Genomic DNA, 18,396 nt, shown 5'->3' on the forward strand with positions numbered 1-18,396 from the left:
CAATTTTTATAGGTGGGATGAATTAATTAAACATCAAAACCGTCGCATTCGCGGGCCAGGTCAGATCAAACACTCTTTTAAAGAGCGTTTTTGTCTCAGCCTGCTACAGGAAATGACAAATGACTGATTTAATAAAGAAGAACAGGTGAAATGTTCAGTGTAGCAGTCTAAATGATTCAGTGTGGATGAATCAATCAAAGGTCAGCTGAGAGGTGCATGTTTTCCTGCACTGAGATGAACAACCACCATCGGAGTCAATAAATAACTTGATACAGACTAGCAATCTGTTTTCATGATATCAAACTGAAAATCAACATTTAGGGAGGGTGAGAATATCAACAGTTATTATAGGGCCTATATAAAAATAAAAAAAAACTGGTAAACTAAATCTTTTTTTTTTTTTTTTTTTTATACTAAACAAATGCATTATAATTAGGGCAGTCATTTTTAACATGTTAATTTCACCCCAACAAACGTGTATTAAAAAAAATAAACCATACCCTCTGACCTCTACATATATTACAAATTCTTTCTTTACTTGACAAATAATAAAACCTGATGGATGGATTTGATTAATTAATCAGCATATCATGTAATCCGTTCATATTTAATCGATTGACAGCCCTAATTAAAATAGTGCATTGAAAACTAATTAATAGTGGAAAATACCAAAACTCACAGTATATGTATAATTATTTAGATCAAAAACCAGCCACAGTGTGTTACAATTAGAAACATAAAACATTCAGAAGATTTTTAGTTAAACTCAAAATTTGCAGTTAATTTACAAAAGTACAATCTTTAAACACTATGCTGCTACCCCATCTTTTTATTAGAAAATCAAATCAGAAGATCTAATTGCAGAAAAAAAAATGTATCTCATTCATTACAATTAAAAGTGTTTACAACATCTAAAAGGTTAAAGATAAATGCTACAAGTCTAAAAAAAACTACTAACATATTCACAGATTAAATTTGCCACTTGCAATGATTATTTATCCTGTCCTGGTCTAAAAAGATACAACTTGACACATACGGAAAAAAAAAATTCGTTAATTGGTTATTTTATATGTAGATTTCCTTCCCTACAAAATCTTATAACGCAATTTTTATAAAAAATAAATAAATAAATGTATAACGCAATATATATAGCAGAAAAACTAAATATCGTAATGTCGTTTTTTTCCCCCCGAAATCGTGCAGCCCTACTACATTAAACTCCAGACACATTAAAACTTAACCAAACATTTTTTGGAACAGTTATTTGTCCACTTTTGCATTTGGGCTAATCAAGAGGCAGAACATGGGTATATTTAATCATTAAATGTGATGTTATTTCAATCAGAAAATAAAACCCACTGAGCCAAAAACTCAATTGCCAAGATAAACTAGATCTACTAACAAGGTGGCAGCACACACAACAAAAATAGCAATTACAAGTGGTCGCAAAAGACATCTGCAATAAATGTGCTTTTTTTGGGACGAGACATTTCTTTACGAAATGACATGGCATTAGTGTACGACAGAAACCTGGCTGTCTCTCATATCTAACGCACAAATGTGATGCAGGGGATAAATTAAGGTGTTTTCATGAAGATAATGAGTGCACTACACCCTGTATTCGTGAAGTCCCCTAACCCCTAGAGTGAGGCAGAGGAACTTCTATGCATCATTACAGAGGGCAAACTAATCTCCAGCAATAAGAACTTACATGATCGACGTTCGCTGTACAAAAAGAGGCCAATAAGATTGAAGGCTAGCGAGAGACATGAAAAATGAAAAAGCTTAACATTGCAGCAATCCCATGGCTTCTATTATTTATAATGAAAATAATGAACTGCACAACCTAAAACATACAGGACGTGTGTATATCAATTGTTTACTCTCGACATGATGCTGTACTAAATTACTGAGGTGCACTTGTGAGCAATGGCAATGCCATGTCATCATACAACAAAATGGCACATGCTATTCTCGGTTTGCCCATTGAATTCCCTAAAAAAGATGTTGAACAGTACACCTTTAATCTTTGTGAACATTTGTGATGAACACAAGGATCCATACAGTATGGTAGGACTGCATGACGTGTGACTCAAAAACAGTTGATGGCAATTAAAGAATCACTACAATAAGCTATTTACATGTTAAACACTAAATAACAAAATACTTTTATAACATTTAATCATCTTGGTAAAAGATACATTCTACATATACTAATACATTTTTAACATTTCAAATTGCATAAATTAACAACATTAATGTACAAGCAAAAACATGAATTGACATTAAATAAATGATTATTAGTAATTTAACATTAACCTAGAGATCCAAGGTTATTAGATGCTTAAAGTGATAGTTCATCCTTAAATTAAAATTAAGTCATCAGTGAATATTGACCATATCAAGGTTTTTTTTTTTTTTTTTTTTTTTTTATCACAGAATAATCCCATGCGACACATGACATATATTCCAAGTGTTATGGGGGTATACGATAGGGTTTGGTGAAAAACAAACCAAAATTGATTGTATTATTTAACAGAAATTCTTGATCTTGGCCATTGTTCTGTGATACAAATGTTGAAACGTTTCCCGTGGTGATACTAGTAGAATATCGTATGCCTGGAAAAGGCTCTCAGCCAATCAGATTCGAGAACCAGAACGAACTGTAGTATAAATCTTTATAAATTCCATGATGCATGAGATACTTTTTTTTGGTCCCCACTTAAGGTCCAACGGTAGAAATGAAAATTGTCCACACAAGACATCATCTTAACTGACAGCACTTGAACTTTTAACTTTCCTTCAAGAATTGTAGTGCCCTTCACACACAGCCTAACATTTCACTACAATCTACAGACACTCATCCATGACAAAGAACTCCTGAAAACGACGCAATGGTTCATTCTTCATCAAAACACAGTCTGAAAGGTACTAAAGTACATCTATTCTCGCTTCACTCTGGAACACTTTCAGCTCAAATAACAGCCCGCTGTTGTTACAAAAATACCCACAATGCACAAGAAAAAGCCATTCTTCAAACATTTGTTATGTCCTTGTCTCGAAGGTAACTAGTTCAATAATTGGTTAGTCAAAAAGGCTTTGTTCCAGGAACTGCACATTCAATCTTGAAGGAACAGTAGCACTTGTAATACAAAAAAAATTAATAAATTCATCCCAGCTTCTGTCTAAAAGACTTGACATGTCTACAATATATCTATCTTATATACACATACAGTGGGGTAAATAAGTATTCAACTCGTCAACATTTATTAAACACAGTTCCAATGATGCAGTGATTCACATGAAATTTTGACCAGACATTGGTATCAACCCAGAAAATCTACACAGAAAAAGAAAACCATAATATTACAATCCATAAAAAAAAGAGTTAATGTGTAATAAAGTGAAATGACAGGAAAAAAGTATTGAACACACTAATTAAATTTGTATTTAATATTTGGTGGAAAAGCCTTTGTTTGCAATGACAGCTTCAAGACGCTTCCTGTATGAACAAATTAATGGCTCACAGACTAGTGCTCAGGAGGGATTTTGGTCCATTCTTCTAAAACCAGACCGTCTTTAAACATTGAATATTCCAGGGGCCGTCTTCCACAAATACCTCTATTGTGTTTAAATCTGGTGATTGACTGGGCCATTTCAACAACTTTATTTTCTTCGTCTGGAACACATTCAGAGTCTCCTGTGCAGTAGTTTGGATCGTTGTCCTGCTGGAAGGTCCACTCCCGTCTCATCCTCATCATCCTGCTGGATGGTAACAGATTCATTCCAGGAATTTCCCCTATACATCTGCCCTTCAATAATATGGACTGTGCCAGTACCATGAGAAGAACACCATGATGCTTCCACCTCCAAACTTCACTGTTGGTATGGTATTTTTAGGGTCATATGCAGAGCCATTTTTCCTCCAAACACGGTGTGTGGTATTATTACCAAAAAGTTAGATGTTTGTCTCATCTGACCAGACCACATTCTCCCAGTAATTCAGACTCAAACGAGCTTCAGCATGCCTCTTCTTCAATAATGGAGCCTTCCGGGGTGAGCATGCATGGAGGCCGTGGCGGTGAAGTGCATTGCCTATTGTTTTCTGTGACAACTGTATCTTTCTGAGTGGTCCTTGGCTCTTGGGCTGCTCCTCTGACTTCCCTGATCAGAAATCTTGTGAGGAGTTTCTGTGCGTGGCGTTGATGGTGGAGTGATGATCCTTCCACTTGCGGATAATGGCCCCAATGGTGCTTACAGGAAAGTTGTGAAATCTGGAGTTGTGAAACAAGTGCCATTATGATGTAGCGCAACAATCTTGTTTTGCGAAGATCTTGGGAGAGCTGTTTGCCTCTACCCATCCTGAGATGTTCGTATACTTGCATTCAGAGGTGGGTAAGCCTTTTTCTAACCTATCAACATGTATCAGCTGATTCTAATTGGCACAGGTAGGAGGAAGAACTACTTTTTTGTTTTTTTTTTCTTAATGTGTTCAATACTTTTTTTCCTATGTCATTACAATTTATTAAATATAACTGTAATTTTATGATTTCATTGTTAATACCAATGTCTGGTCAAAATTTCACGTGAACTGCTAAAAAAAAAAAATACATAAATCAATAATAGTATTTATTAATTCACAACCCAAAGTTTTCAACAATTATGTCTCTTAAATGCATTGTAAAAACATTAAAATAATGGGTTCCATTTTGTATTTAGCACAGCAAGGCTCGAAATTGCGACCATTTTGGTCGCATATGCCCCTGAAATTTAATCTGTGCGACTTAAAAATATATTTGGGAAAACTTAACTGTCAATCACTCCCACTCCCTTTCACTGCGCTCCGCTGTCACGTGACAGGGAGCTGACTACCGTGCGAAATTTAAAAGGCTGAATAAGAGAGAAGATGAAACGAACGCTGACAGATTTCGGAGAAAGTGGCTAAAAGATTTTGAGCGGCTCCGCTATGCTGATGGTTCAATGTAAAAACTCTGTGGGACAGAGTTTTGCAGGCAACATGGCGTCCGCAACTGAATCAACACATTTTAAGGGCGAGAGCTTGGTTAAACACGGAGAGAGTGCCAAGCACAAAAAATGCAGGGAAAAGTGTGTGGCAAACAAATCCGGTTCATCAGGTTCGATTATTAAGGCTTTTAATCGCCAGGATGCTGCCGGTCGTTCCACTCTACTGGCAGAGCTAAACGTTAAATTTAACAGTTGCGATTAACATGACGTATGCAAATGACAAATCATGTGCCAATATCATCGGGGTGAGATGATATAGAGCCAGAAGACCTGGCCACAGGATGTGTAAAGCCCCAGTGATTGTTGGTGTTGATTGGTGTTGTTTTTAAATAAAAGAAATCTGTTCATATATAATTTGTAGTTGTGGTGCTCCTACATTTTTGAAGTTGGGAGCACCAGTGCTACCAAGTAAAAAAGTTAATTTCAAGCCCTGCACAGGTAAAATATATTGTAAATTGAGGTGCAACATTATAACCTTAACATCTGCATATTTGATGTCTAACAATATGCATACATATATTAATTAGGGCCGGGACTCGATTAAAAAAATTAATCTAATTAATTAGAGGCTTTGTAATTAATTAATCGAAATTAATCGCATTTTAATTGCATATAAATTAGGGCTGTCAATCAATTAAAAATAATTGTGTTGAACATGTTATTGAAATAATGTTCAAATGTTCAAAGGGTGAGCATTGAAATAATTGTGCCTAGCAAATAATCAATACAATACAATTGAACATTATTAAATTATTGAACATTATTAAATTATACATTTGATATTAAACATTAATTATAAACATTATTTACACTTGCTTTACAGGTTTTTAACATTACTTCGAAAATGCTGAAATTTAAAGTTTGAGATGTTTTTCATCTGTTTTAGAAAGTATTTTTAGACTTTTGTTTTTTCAGAATAAAACTTGTTTTACAATCTTGAGCATGTGTTATATTTTTATTAAATGTGTTTAATTAAGCCATTGCTGCAAGTAATTTGACAGTTAACAATATTTTAGTGTACAGTTAATCACAAATTCAGTCAGCATTGTCATGACTCATTTTCCCATGATGAAAGGTAATACGGTGAAACAACGTCACGATATCAACGTTGATTCAATTTGCAAAACCAACGCATAATTCATCATTGGTTCAACAACATCGACATACAATCTTTATTCACCCATATTGAAAGAAGAGACGGTGAAACAACGTCACGAAATCAACAATGAAACAACGTCACGATTTCAACGTTGATTCGTTTTGCACAATCGAAACATAATCCAACATTGATTCAACCTTGGTCCCTTACGTTCACCGGTGAATCAACGTTGAAATGCCGGCTGTTTTTTATAAGTAAATGTTCCAATCAATGATCCAGGCAGCGCCAGCGCGTTCTCGTCTCCCTCCTTCATTTTCCAGTCGAATTGTGGCTAGAACGGCTCCAGGTTCAAAGGTCAATACGGAATGGATTAATCTGCGCTATTTTTTTAACGCGTTATTTTTTCTCAGATTAATTAATCGAAATTAACGCGTTAATGTCACGGCCCTAATATTAATACAATTTATTTTAACAGTTAGCCTAGGGGTATTATATTAACATTAACCACCTCATATACTGTAACATTTCACAGGTCCTCAACAGGATAAAAATGGATCTGGATCTTTACTCAACCATTTCAAAATAGTTTATAATAGAGTATGACAAAAATCATGTAGTGTAATCGCTGTCATCGTCTTCTTGCCAAACTCTCTTTGGTAACAGTCATTTCTCGCTGATTTTTGTTAAAGAAAAATAACATGTATGTCAATAACAATAACAATAACGCTATGTATGTCTTTTTTTTTTTTTTACTGTACTAAAGCATAAAAATACCATATTATGTTTTCATACATTTAGGAAACATGCTAAGTTCACAATTATTTCTTTGAAAAACAATGCTACAGCTCGTTATTCTGCTCTGAAATGTGCATTGTGTGTCAGAACACCACTCCAATATATTTAATTTGGACATTGGGCATTTCAACTGCTAGCTGTCAATATTACATACTGCACCTTTAAGAAAAACAAGAGTGTCGTAATGGTTCTTGCGCGCTCAAGTGCTCGATAGCTTACGATAGAGCCAACTAGTGGTTGAAGTAGTCAACTACCCGACTAGTCTATGCAAGCTCTAGTACGTGTATCTAAAAACACCATGAAATTTTATTTTAATCTGTGTTCAAGACACATACGTACAAAGCCATTTACATATATGCCAGTCAGAGCATGTGAGCTCGCTCATTCCGCTCAGCGCCACTCGCTCAACCCAGAATGCACTTGGTGATTTGCTAGTTCGAGACAGTCTGTAAAGTAGCTAAGCAAGAGTGGAGCAATAGGCCATGCAGTTCAAATATTGTTTTAGTGAAGTTGCAAGCCTTACACATAAATGCACAGTAAGGTGAGAAGAAATTGAAAGGGAGTGTCAGAACACCACTCCAATATATTTAATTTGGACATTGGGCATTTCAACTGCTAGCTGTCAATATTACATACTGCACCTTTAAGAAAAACAAGAGTGTCGTAATGGTTCTTGCGCGTTCAAGTGCTCGATAGCTTACGATAGCTTACGACAGAGCCAACTAGTGGTTGAAGTAGTCAACTACCCGACTAGTCTATGCAAGCTCTAGTACGTGTATCTAAAAACACCATGAAATTTTATTTTAATCTGTGTTCAAGACACATACGTACAAAGCCATTTACATATATGCCAGTCAGAGCATGTGAGCTCGCTCATTCCGCTCAGCGCCACTCGCTCAACCCAGAATGCACTTGGTGATTTGCTAGTTCGAGACAGTCTGTAAAGTAGCTAAGCAAGAGTGGAGCAATAGGCCATGCAGTTCAAATATTGTTTTAGTGAAGTTGCAAGCCTTATACATAAATGCACAGTAAGGTGAGAAGAAATTGAAAGGGAGTGTGGAGAGACGGTGCGAGTTAGCAAAGATTCATATCGGAATCTAAAGCGGCACATTGCATCTTAAAATCTTAAAGCACGAGGATGTGCTACGCAAACATAGTGCAGCAAAAGGTGAGCTGTACATTGAAGGCCTACGATAATAAATGAGATAAATAGGTAAGGTAGCTATTGTGTTGTACCCCACTCATGACATGCAGACAAAATATATCATGGCCATTGACCACGAATTAAGATTTCAATCCCATGAATTAAGAATTCGTTCTCTCATTTAGGCTAAATCATGGCCCCGAATTAAATTTGTTCTCTGGGTTTAGTAAATCATGGCCACGTTGTTGAAGTAATCCATTCTCTCGTTTTATTAAAACAAGGGAATGAATTATTACAACGTGGCCATGCACGATTTATTAAACCAGGTAGGCTAACAAATTAATTTATAGCTAATTGTGTGTTCGCTTTAATTAAAATGAGGAAACGAAATCTGTGAGTGCTTTCTATGGGCATGATAATCCAGGTTTGCTTTGTGGAGTTCTTTATGCATTTCACCTTATTTTTATTAATTATTTTGCTACCGCAGTTATGTTCACAGAAATAAAATAACAAAAAATCTAATATACTTTTTCAGTCATTGCATTTTATAGGCAAGTTGGCTAAAGGGCAATGTCATGTTTTTTTTTAAATCGATAAAGTTAATTTAATGCATTTAAATCAATAAAAAGTATAGGAAACGAAATCTGTTAATAATAAAATTGATACATTATTTCAAGAAATCCAATACAATCCAATACAAACAGAAATCAATTAGCCTACTACAGAGACATTTAATGTCGGAGTGGAGCATCTGAACGGGATTTGTTTTACCGGTGAGCGTTCTGTAAGTGGAGCGTTTGATTGGGCCGTGAGTGTCTGAGCGGAGCGCACGCGCATAGAGCGGAATATTGCTTCACTCACATGCTCTGATGCCAGTATACTCCTAAAAGTTTCTAAAAAACTTTCTCTTTAGGGAAAAGTTAGGCTGCAAAAAAATCTTCATAGATATTATTTTATTTTATTTAATAACATGAAACACTTCACAAAATTTAAAGTATAGTTTCAAACCTAAGTGAGTCATTTGGATTAATTCCAGGTGTGAATCTGGGAGCTTGAAATGATCATTCTAGGGCCCTGAATACTGAAGTCTTTTACTTTGAGACACCCCATCTCCATAATTAAGTCAATTAGTACTCATATTAGGGAAAGGAACTAAACTCTTAAGGAGAGCACAGGCCCTCTTCCGTGTGCAATTTGGGGCCAGCAAGATTTCCCTGGACAAAGTGGGGAGCCCCAACGCAATATAAGCTATGTATTATTCAGGCCATAGGCTGCAACACAAATCAAAAGAAGAGTTGTTTAAACTAAATGTTGTCTTTGTACTGGGTTCGGTTTTTTGTTGAGCTCATTAAATTGCTTATCTAAATGAATTAGCCAGTGCATGAGAGAAATGGCAATAGTATACTTAACTCTGTTTATTTGTGCAGAAACCGCAGTAGATTTGCACGATGAAGCCTCAGCTGACTTTAAATAGCACAAATGATCGAATCTACGACTCTAAAGGGCGACAACAAAAGTTATTTGTGGTTTAACGATTGTGGCAAGTTGCCTAGTTGGATCAATATCATCCTGACAGATTAATAAAATTTCGTAATTCATCAGATGGCTCCCTGACATAGCTCTGCAATTTTCGATTTTCAGCTTTAAATTGCTCATCTACTAAAGATCAAAAGGGAAATTTGCAAGAACACAATCTTGGGATTTAATGCATTCTTGGAAATGACCAGACAGACATTTGATTAAAGGAGTCAAACAAAATGGATGCTGCATTTCACAAATATGAATTCCTGTCTCACTATATTTCCAGATAATAGAGTCTGAAGTACTGACATATTTGATCGACTTTTTTTACTGCATAAACAGAAAGCAACACGGACAGATCATTTAATCTTTGCAAAGGTTTAAGTGTCATGAAACAGAATCTGTGTGTGGCAAAAGAAAAACGGATAGGGCAACTTTCCTTCAAGATTCAAATGTTTGATTAGTGTACGGTGAAAAGGCCACAGCTGTGGAATGTGAGTTCACACAGATCACTCTTTTATAAATTATTGTGCTATATTAGGAAATTTAGGCAGATAACTGATGTAAACAGAACTCAATAACAGTAACTATTCAGCACTCGTTCAAACTAGTTTGGTAATATCTAATAAACTAATAATTATTATATCCTAAAAAAATCTTCATGAATTGCATTTCTGATCCTCGTTATTGCTCTAAAATGCTTGTTGCATGAAGGTAATGACAGTATTTGGGACAACAGCTGCACAAATTGCACACAAATACCAAATTAATCATAATTAAATAAAAAGTTACAAGCAGCAATTAAAAAAAAAATCATCAGTCTATTAGAGAGAAAAAGTTAAAAGGTTTGAGTACGGATGTTTGATTCCAGGATTTTCACCATAGGAGTCGATGGGATCGACTCTTCGACTCCATTTACATCAATACAGGGTCAGGAATAATAATAGATTGCAGTTGTTATTCACTCACTAAATTTATTTAAACTCAAATTCCCCTTATTAAAACACACTTTTGCCCAAATTAGTAAAAAAATTGAGACAATTATGATTACCTTGAGTAGCATATCAATGTTGTTACCTAACTGTTTCCAACACCTAATTTTACAGAAGTAGAAGTCACTAGAAACAGACATGGTCGAATATTATGTCAGATTTAAATAAGCGAGAAATAAGATAATGTATTCTTTAATTAACATCTCATTATAACGCTCGGGTGATAATGGCGCTAAACGCACATGATCATCTCTTGTTAAGGTGGGGAAAAAAGCTGCTTGGACAGGAGAGTTAAAAGTTAAATATAATACATATAATAATGTGCACTTATTGATGTATTTATTCTTGATGTGAGTTTTTACTCAGGAATTAGTTTAATATGATTTTTTTTTATTAATATAACATCAATTACCATCAAATAGATGGCAAAAAGCTATGTATAAGTTACAATGATTGTTAATTATTTCTAAAGTAAGCTACATAAAAGCATATGACAAAGTTGTTACTGCAACAGCTCACGCACGGACCAATACGTCAGAGTGTCTGGAATTCCTCGCTAAATTTTGTTCACTTCTTGCTGATATAGTGCACTCAACTGCCTTGCACTACATAGGGATTAGAGAATCAGTGAACAAGTGAACAATTTCAGACAACAAGAGTCGATTTCTGTGCTGGAGTCGAGGAATCCACTCTTTAGGAGCCGTCTCCTCATCACTAGGATTGGGTGCTTCCAAAAACAGAGAAATTCAGCCAAATGAACCATTTCAACATTTTAGAATTTAAGGGGCAAAAAAAAAAAAAAAAAATACTGAGATACAATTTTAAAAAGTTTTTTAGTATATTATTAAACTACAACAATTGCTTTGAAATTCTTTATACTTACCCTGTTGAAAAATAACCCACATTTGTAGGATCTCAAGAATACTTAAATCTTCCGTACAGACTTCTTCCGAAGTTTAACTTGATAAAACTTGTAAATCCTAGTGCAACCAATGAAATGCAAATGCAGCAAACACGATTCGTGCACAAGACGACGACAGTTTAATATAAAACGCCATTTCACATTTATCCCCAGCAATGATTTTCTACGAGGGAAGTTAAACGCAGCCTTGGGCACAAATTAGTTGCTTGCCATTTAGCAAACACTGCAAAGCGACTTCCAGCACACTAATTGCAGGGCCGGTCCTGCTGGAGCGATCCGGGGTTAAGTGCTTTACTCGCGGGCACCGTTATTCCACAGCGACTACAAGAGTCCAGTTACTACTGCAGTCCCACTGTAGACTCAATCTTCAACCTTTGTGTTGGTTTACTACACACTTGACCATTAGGATTCAAGCACCTCTATGTATTTCCCAGTGGAGCCAGGGTTTAATGTCATCATATTTGCTTTTCTTATTCAGTATGATTAAACAACACTTTTTATCATGGTTAAAAAAATAAAAATAACTCTGCCTCTCTCATGGCTTATTATTCTAAATATTATAGGTGTTAATATAATAAGTAATCATTATTTAATAATAAGTAAGCATTATTTAATGCACTATTGAATGGAACAGATCATGTACAAAACATCAGTGCTTATTTCACAACCAGAGTTCATTATTTATTTTCATAAATAAATATCTGAAAGCAAACGGGAGAACGAGACGTCTGCAAAAGTTAAAGACCAAGAACTAAAAAAACATTGCGGTATTACTTTTACATCTGCTCTGAGTCTGAACTTTAAAAATTACTCCCTGCCAGTATCAAATGTTCAGTATGTTCAACACTGAAGCTTCTACAATTCTCACTGAACCGTTGCCAAGCTTAAAAAGACCACTTTTTTCAAAACCATCTGTTTGAATAGACACCAAAGTCCAGATTGTGCAGTTCAGGGTATGGTTGAAAAAGGAAAATGAAACAAGACAGAAAAAGATGTCTTGCTTTTGAACACTACATATAGTCATGGCAAGTAGTCCTACAACACTTAGGCTTTGACAAAGTTCCAAGTGAGGGCAAAATTCTGACTAGGACTACAAAGTCGCATGACAGGATAAAACGCATACTTTCACCTTCTCCAGCTCAGGAGAGCATCTGGCGGACTGCGGTTCCCCCCCACTGAATGTGCTATGGATTTCTGAACACTGTTAGACTGTATAAAACGTGTTTTCCACATGTTTGAGCTTTACCAAAATTCACCTTCCCAAATCTTACGATGTTCAAAGGCTATACGACATGGACAGGTTGTGTTGCATCTTTCTCACTCCAAAAAACTATTCAAGAAGTAAAAGACCCAGAATACATTAAATGTGATGCAATACGGTGAATTATTGGCTGCAGAAACCATTTCTAAAAAAATATTTAGGATATAAATATACTGTTTGTGTGTGCATGTATATTCAACTATTTTGATTTCCTAAATAATATATGAATACATACACATTTTTGCATATTGTGGGGTTTATGCAGTTAATGGTAATATTAACACATTTTGGTGTTTACTTGTACAAACAAATAAAAAAAACTTGGTCACCAATTGATGTTCAAAGTAAAATCTGAGTCCTGAAGCAAAACCAGTTGAAAGTCACTGATTTAGAGCATGGGCAACGGTTCACAACCTTCGGCATCAGATAACAGTGAGGATAAGCAAGAAAAGCGAGCAGCTCTGGATGGCCTCAGGGATTACATATCCCTTCTGCCATCCCATAAAAGACCTTGATAATAGAACTGCTTAGTTTTGCCGTCTCCATGAGTTTGTGCTGGGCGGCTGACTCATCACCGGGACAATAGCGGACCACAGCGGAAACACGTCGCTCTTTGTTCGTGTCTGTGATCTTCATTGTTGGTACAAGACTGCTGAGGCTTCTGAATCTGATGGTTCATTTGTCATCTCTCCTGTCATATTGCTTCGGGTACTAACATTTACGCCTACAAATTCAATTATTTTAAATATAGGACATCTAGTTTCACAAGAGCACACGATATTACCACAAGGTGTTATCTCGCAAAGTCTTTCAAGAACATGTGCAGGCCATATTTCATTAAAGCACATCTCATGTTTATGATTTGGATCGTGCACTTATCTGGCATATCGGCTTATCATGTCCTTCATAATTTTTCATATGTGTTTTCAACATCAACGTGTACCGATATAAACAACATTATCTGAGTTTGACATTACGTTCTGGACATGCACCGAACCGAAAGATCCGTACCTAAAATGTTCTGTATGAATACGTGTACCATTACACCCCTAATATATATAAATGGTTTGATTCAGTTCACAAAACCAGAGTAAATGACTTGTTCACAAATCAGATGATTTTGTTGACTTAATGATCTGGCACACAACACTTTGCAGAGATAAAGATTATTAGTGGGAAAAAAACGTATTTTGGACGGTTCCTCCTACAAAGTTATTGCATGACTTGAAGATGACATGAAAAATAGAAAACTGATAGAATTTTCAGGATCTTGCTAGTATATTTTACTCAAAAATGCCCTACTGTTATATGTGTATATGTATGTGTATATATACACACACACACACACACACACACACACACACACATATATATATATATATATATATATATATATATATATATATATATATATATATATATATATATATATATATATATATATATATATATATATATATATATATATATATATATATATATACACTAGTAGTTATGTCTAACTAGTAAATTATTCAAGCATGGCAAGTTATTATTTGTTTTGATTTAAATAAAAGAAATCAAATAAATAAAATTGCATTACAGTGTTTTTGAGAATTAAAAGAGAATTTAATAAGAAAAGTCATTGAGAATAATGAGAATTAGAAGAAAAGAAATTACAGTCTCTAGACAGAATGTAATTTAATACTTTTTTCTTTTGTCAATGAGGTGAAATATGACTCGGCCATGACTTCATGAGACCTGGAATATGCTGACTTCAATATAGTATCTTCTCACAAATACCCAGAAGCCCCAAGGCAGACCTGGCATGTAGACCTGGCGTGAACATGTTAGAAGATTTGAAAAGGGACACAATGTTAAACAGGCATTTTGTTGCAGCCAGTTCACTCTGATTCAAGGACAAAGAGACAAAACTTTGTCAAAATCAATTGGCAAGCATTAGTTTGAGGACTCAGATTTTAAGAACAACTTAAAATCCTCGGATCAATTTTCTTTTCAGATTAAATTGTCAGCTGAGCCCAAAATCAGTAAATGCCATTAAGCCAGATAAAAGGAGAAGAAAAACACTACTAATGGCTTTTTTTGACAACATCAAAGATAAAACTAATCACTTGGGGGATAAGGCTAATTTAAGGATTCCTCTCCTCAAATTAGTATTTGTTGTTGGGAAAAACAGATGGAAGGTAGATGAAATGATTAACAACCTCTTAGGAGCTGAAAGCTTGAGCTTGTGCTCACTCACCTCGTGTTCACGAGCAAGAAATATAACGCAGGCAGACAGAAGCGCACCCATCTCATCCTGAGGTGTTTATTGCACCTAACAGCCACCTTCTCATCTCTCAAAGATGTAATCATTCTATGTGTTTCTTTCCCCTTGTGCTGTTATACTGTACGGTTCTAGACAGAGACTGTAAGATAATAAGAGAGACACACGACATCTTGTGGCAAGATGAGGAAGCGCAGGACACAAATTAAGACAGAATTTCTAAACCAGTGAACTACTTTAAATGTGTATGACTAGAGAAATGTATTGAAATGTTTAGCGTAGGTAAAATGTCTTTAAAAATACAGTAAAACTAAAAAATATTCTGAAATATTATTACAATTTAAAATAACTGTTTTCTATTTATTAAGTAAAATTAATTTTATTCCTGTGATAAAGCTGAATTTTCAGCATCATTGCTCTTCAGTGTCACATGATCCTTCAGAAATCATTCTAATATGCTGATTTGCTGCTAAACATTTTTTATTATTCTCAATGTTGAAAACCGTGACATTTTCTTTTCAGGATTCTTTGATAAATGAAAAGTTCTAAAAGAACAACATTGAAATTTGAAATGAACGCAGAATAAAAGTATTCATTTCTTTTTTTTTTAAAGTATACTGACCTCAAACTTTTGAATGGTACGTACTTGACAATGCGCACTCAATCATTTCTAATTAACTGAACCCAAACTCAAACAATTAATCACAATATTGTGATTCGCATCGTGATCCAGATATCTATAATAACATCAAATCTGGGTTGATTCCTGAATAAAAGATTATCACTCAAAACGCAATCTAAAAATAAAACAACCCATGACTGGTCCTTTCCTTTCTGTAGCAAGCTTATACTAGTCAAAATGTCCATCAGATCCACTATATCTGAGATAGTTTTAATTAATCTCCCAAAGTGCATGTGGAAGCATCCGAGGACTTATCTGCAATCTAATGAGTCCGCGCTGGCAAAGCTGCAAGAACGAACTTGCTTATCGCGCCAGGGGTGGTAATGGCGGCTCACAGCAATTCACGCCATTACAGCTCAATCTGGCAACATGGCCGCGTGATAGGTTTAAACAAGCCACTCCTCCACAAAAACCTTTTTGAGGCACAGCTAAAAGCCTTTCTGAAGCAGAGATGTGAGATGAATGTGATAAAACACGTTTCCCAGCTGCTGTTCAGATCCACCAGCGCGACTCGCCCCAGAATAGGTGCCGATAGTACTTTCTGACCCTCATGGCTCCTGAGCATTCCCAGCATCCCTCTCCATCTGCCAAGCCGCCACAGTAGAGGACAAGCCTGGCTGGTGCTACCGAGGCGGTGAGGGAGTGCAACCAGAGGGCAATGCTCTGATGCTGGGAAAAGTTCTGCTTTGGGAGATCCTGCAGCGTTACGGTCGCAACACCTGCATAAATCCTGGCTGATTCACTCTCGTGCATATCAATAGCAGAGGAACTACAGGACAGCAGTGATTGGATGCGTTTGAACATTGTCTGAAAACACTATGAGATATATATATATATATATATATATATATATATATATATATATATATATATATATATATATATATATATATATATAAAGAAAAGTCGGCACTATGATGCTACAGAATTAGTAAGGCGGCAGAGTTCCCAAAGTTTCTGAGTTCTGACCAATGCATTTCTATTATTTTCAGGACTTTTTCAAACATTTCATAGACGGCACTCACAAAGAGTAGTTTCCAGTCTAAGAAATGGTTTCTAACTGTGAAGCCGAACAAATTATGTAGACTACATAAACTACAATTACTTTTCAAGGACTTTCTTTCCTGGAAAACAAACTTTTCAATGACCATGGGAACCATGTTGGTTGTTATGAGAGGTTGTTCACAAAGTCAAAGGACTTTTTTTTTTCTTTTTTTTGTAATTCTAAATTCATCACTTGAGAAAGTAATAGCTAAACATTGATTAGACAGAAAAACCCCCCCTGAACAATAAGCTTTTGTGCTGTGTTTCTAGAACAGCGTTTCAAAGATGCCAAATCTGTTAAATTAACTTATAAAAGCCATAGTGGAAACAAACAAGCTGCATTAAGGCAATAAAGTATCTACCATATTTGACATTGAAGCACAAAACATATTGGAGAGAGACTCGCTTTCATTCAGCCAGGTATGCAAATGTTTTTGTAGAGACTGATAAGATTGCAAATGGCACTCACAAAAATGAGTCATATCCGGAAGCAAATTCATTAGGAGTTTGATAAACAATGAGACAACAACAGAGGAATCTCAAACCATTCAATTAGGGGGTGGATGGATTGACATTGTAAAAGGAATTGTATAGCACACTAACTATATTTTATAATACAAATATTTTGCAGGAAATTCAGCTAAATAAATAAATAAATTAATTAATTGATTAATATTTGCATACATTAAAATTATCTTATTTTTTGGTTTGTATCAATCGAGTTCCATAAATAAATAAATAATTTAATTAATTTCATAATTAATTAAATTCCCCTCACAATACTGTACTGGTAATCTCATGTCAAGAGTACATTTTTTGTAAAATGTTTCTCATTAATTAAATAATAAATATTCAAACTGCTTTACATTTATTAAAACAATCTTTTAGTTTCATCAAACAAGTTTTAAGAATTAATTAATTAATTAAAATAAATTTCCCCTCACAATACTGTATTGATTATCTCATGTCAGAAAACTTTTTATTTATTTAAATTGTTCACATTAATATTTTAAAGTATTTTAGCAAATTAGTATTAGTATTTTAAAGTATTGTACCATATTTAAGAGTAAAACAGAATAATATTTTAGTGTACCTCCTCCCCTTCAAATTTGATTTCAGGTGAAGAAAAATGTAATTATAAATATTAAATTTATTTTTACATATATTAAAATAATCATATCTTTTGGTTTGTATCCATTAAGTTCCATAAAGAAATACATATACTGAGATGAAGTAAGAACATTTAATACGTAAAGTATTATTTAAAATGGTACGGCACAGCCTCAATCAGCTGACATTTCTTCGGTCGCATAGTCATCCCATCCAGCTCTACATTCAACAATCTATTATAACAACTGTTTTAAGTGACATGGGGGCTACAGGCACCTACAGACTTCAACCAGGGGCACAGACGGTGACCCCTTATTCACCTTCTGATTGAGGTTAAAGACAACCAGCGGTTTAACGGCAGAGTACCCGTCGCACAATCACACCGTCCCTTGTGAAAACTCCTTTCACAGGCAGAGCTGTTAGCAGAAGTGTCGGACCACGCAAGGCTCGTTTCAGCACACCGAGCCAAAGTACAGCTTGTTCGATCACCTGGAAATAGTCTAGCCTAAGAGCTGCCACACAGAGAGCAGAGACC

General features: G+C 35.2%; 1 protein-coding gene across 2 annotated transcripts in view; it reads right to left on the bottom strand.

Annotated features, from left to right (window-relative positions):
* atad2b (ATPase family AAA domain containing 2B) overlaps nucleotides 1-18,396 on the bottom strand; it is a 93,167-nt gene that overhangs the window by 31,332 nt on the left and 43,439 nt on the right. The gene's annotated exons all lie outside the window — the stretch shown is intronic.

This window comes from Rutilus rutilus (genome assembly GCF_951802725.1).
Source record: "Rutilus rutilus genome assembly, chromosome: 15".
Classification (NCBI taxonomy): Eukaryota; Metazoa; Chordata; class Actinopteri; order Cypriniformes; family Leuciscidae; genus Rutilus; species Rutilus rutilus.